This window comes from Capsicum annuum, chromosome 4 (assembly GCF_002878395.1).
Source record: "Capsicum annuum cultivar UCD-10X-F1 chromosome 4, UCD10Xv1.1, whole genome shotgun sequence".
Classification (NCBI taxonomy): Eukaryota; Viridiplantae; Streptophyta; class Magnoliopsida; order Solanales; family Solanaceae; genus Capsicum; species Capsicum annuum.
In genome coordinates, this window is record NC_061114.1 from 12,710,916 (window position 1) to 12,717,712 (window position 6,797).

General features: G+C 35.3%; 1 pseudogene; it reads right to left on the bottom strand.

The window, feature by feature from the left end:
- Window positions 1-258: 258 nt before the first annotated feature.
- Window positions 259-6,797, bottom strand: part of LOC107869116 — a 51,549-nt pseudogene continuing 45,010 nt past the window's right edge.

A 6,797-nucleotide genomic window follows, 5' to 3' on the forward strand; every position in this document is an offset into this window, starting at 1 on the left:
CACGCAAGATAAAGACAAGTGTCACACTTAAGGGTTGTAAAACAGGAAACTTGCTTGAAACAAACACCAGTGACTGATTCCATGACTTTAAATGTGACCTATTGGTCCCACAATGATAAATGAAGAAGATAGATAGTTAAGTTCCTAAATTTCTCTTCTTTGAATTCAGTACTAATCCATTATTCAAGATTTTCCAAATCAACCTATTAAGATAGAAAAATGTTAATTCCTTCCCAAATAAGAAACATTAGCCCACCTTTAAGTTTTGATTTCGTTATTTTGCACTAGTTGTTGCTCATTGCCTTGCCATGTACAACTATATCTTTTAATGAAGGCTTTAAGCCTTGATCACAAAACTGCTTGTATTCTGCAGTATCTCCTATTTTTTTCCACTTCTACAACATTGAAAGCGAGCGTTATCTAAAATATCTTTGCATCAATTGCTAGTTCCCCTTTTCTCCCTTCCTTCTTTCCTTGAATTTTGACCATTTTGTCTTTCATCTTCCCATGTTGAAGACATAATGTTGTTAACAAGTTTGTTTGTAGATACACGCAGAATAATGTAGGATGTCACATAGGACATCATAAAGGACGTATGTGTCTACTTGTTCAACTTTATAAAAGTTTAAATGTCTACTTGTGGACACCCAAAGTTGGAGGGAATATATAGATGATATATAAGGCAAATTTAAAGATTGTGCCTCTAAAATATTAAACTTTTAGCTAAAATGGCCACAAAGGAGAAGCCGCATAAGGTGAAGGTGCTCAGATTAAAATTTTAGATGAGATGAACCAGAAAGTGAAGAAAAAATTATACAACATGAAATTAACCGTTGGACTATCTTAGTTAATTTTTTGACATTTGTATTGCACAATTTTAACATAGCATGCGACGACATAAAAATGAATTTTACGTGATTGGATAATTAGAAAAAGAATTAGAGGGGCCCATATATGAACACAATTGGACATTCTGAATAATAATCAAATAAATAAAGTGTGTTCTCTTTAACAGTTTAAGCATTATTATGAGATGGTCATCTGAACTTAATCAGAGTTTATCTATGATCAACTCTATAATCTATTAATGCAGAGGAAGAAGAGAAAGAAGAAGAAGGAAGAAACTGTAGAGAAGAGAAGAGGGAACTTCTTTTTTGATTGAATCTTATTACTGTGTGTTTACATTCACTAAATAGAATATATATATAGGGTTATTGTAATACCTCGCATGTTTCTAAGCTAGGAGACGAACCATTTTCCCTACATATGAAATATCCTATCCTATGATTCATACTTGAGTACATGACTTACAATGAGTATCCTTGCAATAAGATAGATTACGTTGCATTAAGCATGTTCATATGAGTCACTTAAGGTAATACAAGCTAAGAGTTTTTGAATCCATCAAGTTTTAGTGTTCGATTTTGTAAAGGTCATATTTCAACGAGTATAACTAGATGTTAATGTGGTATTTCTGCATATTTCTACCCACCAAATTATAGATAATCGAATTAGCTTTCTAACGATACCAATTTTGCCTAATCCAATACCAGAGCAAATAGTTATGCCCATTTTCGTGAGAGACAGTAAGGGTATAAGATTGGTTAGGAGCCACCCAACCAAAAATAGGAAATTGGCTAGGCGCCACCCAACTTGGCTTTTGCAATTACTTGGACGCCGCCTAAGTCAGTTCCAAGTGCCAAAAACACTCTGTTTTGAGTTATTTTGAGGGTAATTAAGTCTTTTAACACTCCTTACATGTCCCTACACTTAACCCTATGAAATATATAGCTCCTAATTACATTACAACCCTATTAACATCTAAAGTTCATCATCCAAGCAAAATAAAAGAGAAAAACAACTAGGGTTGCATGATTAAGCTTGAAGATCCAATTTCAAGGAAATTCCTCCGTCAATCATCAAGAATCCTCCTCCTACGGTATGCGTGAGTTGATTCATGGACTCCTTTCATCCATGAAGCTTTAGAAACATCTTCTAAATTATGTATTATGATGTTTATGTTGTTGGTGGTTGATGTCGTTGTGGTTGGAGTTTGATGATGCCTAAGATGTGATCTTTGTATGTTTTGTGTAAGGATATGGTGGAATTTAATGTATAAATATATGAAATTGGTGGTTGAATATTTGTAATATTGATGAATCCACCTGAGCCAAACATGTGCATGTAAGGTGTGTGTGAAAATACCTAAGGGAATAGAAATCATGCTTTTATGACATAATAAGTCCTAAATGACTATTCCATGTTCTAAGTTTATGTTCAACGTGATCCCCATGCTATTGTATTGAATTTAATATGTTGTATGAGATGCTCATGATATTGTTGTGATATGGAATGACCATCTTATTGAAGCCATACAAGTATATACCTATTGTGTACATTCCTGATCATGTGATAGTTTGTTGAGAATCATTCTTATTGTGAAATCCTTACTTATGATATTGTAAATTGCCGACTCTACTCTTATGATCAAGTCAGTGATGTGTGTCATTTTCCTTCCATCGAGTCCTGGGGGTACTTGTACCCAAAAACTATATCTTTGTGCCTAGACCTAGCGTCAAGTTTCAAGACATCCTCAGTCAAGCTATGCTCCATAGATTTCAGTTAGTCACATGACTCAGAAAAATTCAGAAATCTAAGTAGTTCAGTAGTCCCAGTAGTTTTAGTTCTTTCAGTCTGACCTTAGATGTCAAGTAGCTTTTCTGCCAGTCAACGGAACTCAGTGAATTCAGCTTAGTTTAGCTAAGAAAATATTATTAGCTCAGTTAATCAGTTTATAAATTAGTTTATTTTAGTTAGTCAGTTCAGCACAGTTAATCTTTTTAGAGTCTTTCAGTTGGGAGTAGGGACTAGCAACGAGCGAGTGTAGGAATGGTAGTTTTTTCGTTATAAAGACAGAGCCGTTAAGAACAATCCCTGTACTCCAAAATTTTTTAGCCAGCATAGGACAGGAGTCACCCATCAGATTAAGGCTATACTTGACTATTATATTGCCTTAGGCTTGATTTCCTATTTAGGTCACCCGTCAGAGAGGCTTGACCATAGTAGAGGTATTTACCCGTGGCATGGTATTGATACCTTTCCCATTAGGGTAAAGATTGGACCCCACCAGTACAGTATTGAGGCATGTCGGTTAGGTTACTACCTCCCACAATCATAGTTATAGTTACAGTTTTTGTATCATTCTTCAGAGTACAAATCAGGAATCAGGACTGTTAGATATAGTCATCGATCTCAGTAAGGCACTCAGATAGTTCCATTAATTCATGGATCATCCCATCAGATAGGCTTTGTCCCATATTCAGATGCTTATTATTAGATCTAGAGGTCACCCGACGGACAAGCTTGATCTCAATCTCAGATTTAGTTGAGTATTATAATTATCAGTGTCAGAGATCACTCGTTAGCTAGGACTGATCTCAGACTTAGATGTTCAGATACAGTAGGAAACTCAAATAGTTCCAGTGATTCTTGGATCATCCTTTTAGATAGGTTTGGTCCCATATTCAGATGCTTATTATTAGATCTAGAGGTCACCCGACAGATAGGCTTGATCGCAAATCTAAGATTTAGTTGAGTATCCTCAATATCAATTTCAGAGGTCACTCGTTTGCTAGGACTGATCTCAGACATAGATTCTTAGATACAGTTTGGAACTCAGATAGCTTTCCCTAGAATTAGGACTATTAGATACAGTCATCCATGTTATCAGTTATTCAGTATCTTAGTATCATGAAACTCATGATGTCAGAGTTCAAACTTAAGTGGTCAGTATCTCCACGAGTTTAGTAGAAGTTACGTATGTATTTATGTATGTATTCTCATGTTCATATTAGTCAGCATGTTCATGCATACAAACCGCATGCATTTAGCCTACCCCCACGTATACTCTGTACTTTAGTTGTATTGACGCATTTGCACTATGGTGCTTTCTTTTTATGTTACACCATAGGTTCTGAGATGTAGATTCCAAATCAGCAGTAGCAGTTCAGTAAGCAGTGAGTCCTCATCTTTCAAGGACATGATCATTTCATTTATTATTCCAATATATATGTTTATTTTTAGTTTAAGGAGTTAGTTGGAGACATGTTCCTTCAACTCCTTATTCAGACAGTTTAGATGCTTTTAGACGATTATAGTTTTTTTAGATTTGGACTTTAGTATTTTCATTTTTGTTTTGATATTGTGATACCACCTTATTTCAGATATTTTATTATTCAAGATTAAACCTTACGCCCTCTTTGTTCATGTTTATGCATTTTATTTGTATATTATGTAGTTATAGGTATAGATATCTATCATGGGTTAGCTTATGGTCCTTCGGGGTTATGAGCACCGTGTAGCATTCCGGTTTAGAAAATCGAGGCATTACAAACTTGGTATCAGAGCCTAAGGTTCTATAGAGTCCTAGGAAGTCTGAAAGCCGCATCTAGTAGTGTCTTGTACATGGGTGTGTTGCGCACCACATTTATATACATGAGGCTATAAGATGTTTTAGGAATAGTCTCTCTTCTTTTAGTATTCATGTCGTGCCAATGAACAGTCAGATTTGTATAACTTGTTTTCTCATCCTTGCATCTATTCATGCTATCCAAAATCTTAGAGAATGTAACTATTTCAAGGTAGAACCTCCTAGTAGTTTCAAGTTTAGTCCATTTCATACATTAGTTTCAGACCCCCGAAGTTTAGTTATAATCTAGTTCGTAGATGCCCTGTGCATCACCCCAGTATCTCAGCAAGGTAAACATTCCTAGAGGGACATAGTATCCCAAGGGGGAGATACCCCACCTTTTCTTGATGCTTTCATTTTCCCATTATAAATTAGTTATCAAGTGCCATGGCATAATCAGTCAAGATTTCAAGAGTCAGCTCAGTCAGATATTCAGGCATTAGATATACGTGTTCAGTAGAGAAAGTACAATTTATCAGTATCTTCAGTCATACATTTACATATCATGTCAGTCATGTAATCAAGCATCAGATATGCATGGATTTAGCTTTTCAGTTGTGCATCAGATATGCATTCTTATTTTAAGAAAACTCACTTTATTAGAATCCTCAGTCTTATATTCATGAATCAGCTTTCCATGCAGCAGATATGCATGTTCAGTATGTTGTGCTCAGCTTTCAGTCATGTCAGTCATGAAACCATGTTTTAGTAGTATATGTCTTGTACGTACTTCATCTTATCATCTCTCCTGCCTCAGTTAATTTCCATTCAAGGATGAATGTTCCCAAGGGGGAGATATTGTAATACCTCGTATGTTTGAACTATTTTTCCTACATATTAAATCTCCTATACTATGATTCATAATTGATTACATGACTTACAATGAGTATCCTAGAGATAAGATAGCTTATAATGCGTTAAGCATGTTCATATGAGTCACTTAAGTTAATACAAGCTAAGAGTTTTTGAATCCATCAAGTTTTAGTTTTCTATTTAGTAAGGGTCATATTTGAATGAGTATAACTCGATGTGAATGTGGTATTTCAGCATATTTATACCCACCAAATTATAGAGAACCGAATTAGCTTCCAAAGGATACAAATTTTGCCTTAATTCAATACCCGAGCGAAAAGTTATGCCCATTTACGTGAGAGACAGTAAGTGTATGCGATTGGTTTGGGGCCGCCCAACCAAACTTAGGTGATTGGTTAGGCGCCGCCCAACCTGGCTTGTGAGATTTCTTGGGCGCTGTCTAAGTCAGTTCCAAGTGCCAAAAACACTCCATTTTGAGTTATTTTGAGGGTAATTAAGTCTTTTAGGGTAATTAAGTCTTTTAACACTTCTTACATGTCCCTAAACTTAACCCTACAAAATATATAGCTCCTAATTCAATGAAATTCTTCCGTCAATTATTAAGAATCTTCCTCCTAAGGTATGCGTGAGTTGATTCATGGACTTCTTTCATCCATGAAGCTCAAGAATCATCTTCGAAATTATGTATTATGATGTTTATATTGTTGGTGCTTGATGTTCATGTGGTTGGAGTTTGATGATGCGTTAGGTGGGATCTTTGTATGTTTTGAGTGAGGATATGGTGGTATTTAATGTATAAATATGTGAAATTGGTGGTTGGATATTTGTAATCTTTATGAACCCACCTATGCCTAAGATGTGCATGGAAGGTATTTGTGAAAATATCTAAGGGAATAGAAATCATGCTTTTATGACATAATACGTCCTAAATGACTATTCCATGTTCAAAGTTTATGTTCAACATAATCCCCATGCTATTGTGTTGAATTGAAGATGTTGTATGAGATGCTCATGATATTGTTGTGATATGGAATGACCATGTTATTGAAGCCATGCAAGTATATACATGTTGTGTACATTCCAGATCATGTGATAGTTTGTTGAGAATCATTTTTATTATGAAATCCTTACTAATGATATTGTGAATTGTGGACTCTACTCTTATGATCAAGTCAGTCATGTGTGTCAGTTTCCTTCCATCGAATCCTGGGGGTACTTGTACCCGAAAACTATAGGTGTGTGCCTAGAGGTAGTGTCATTTTTCGAGACATCCTCAGTCAAGCTATGATCCATAGATTTTAGTTAGTCACGTGACTCAAAAAAACTCAAAAATCTCAGTAGTTCAGTAGTCCCAGTAGTTTCAGTACTCTCAGTCGGACCTCAGATCACAAGTAGCTTTTCCATCAGTCAATGGAACTCAGTGAATTCAGCTTAGTTTAGTTAAGAAAATATTATCATCTCAATTAATCATTATATAAATTAGTTTATTTCAGTTAGTCAGTTCAGCACAGTTAAT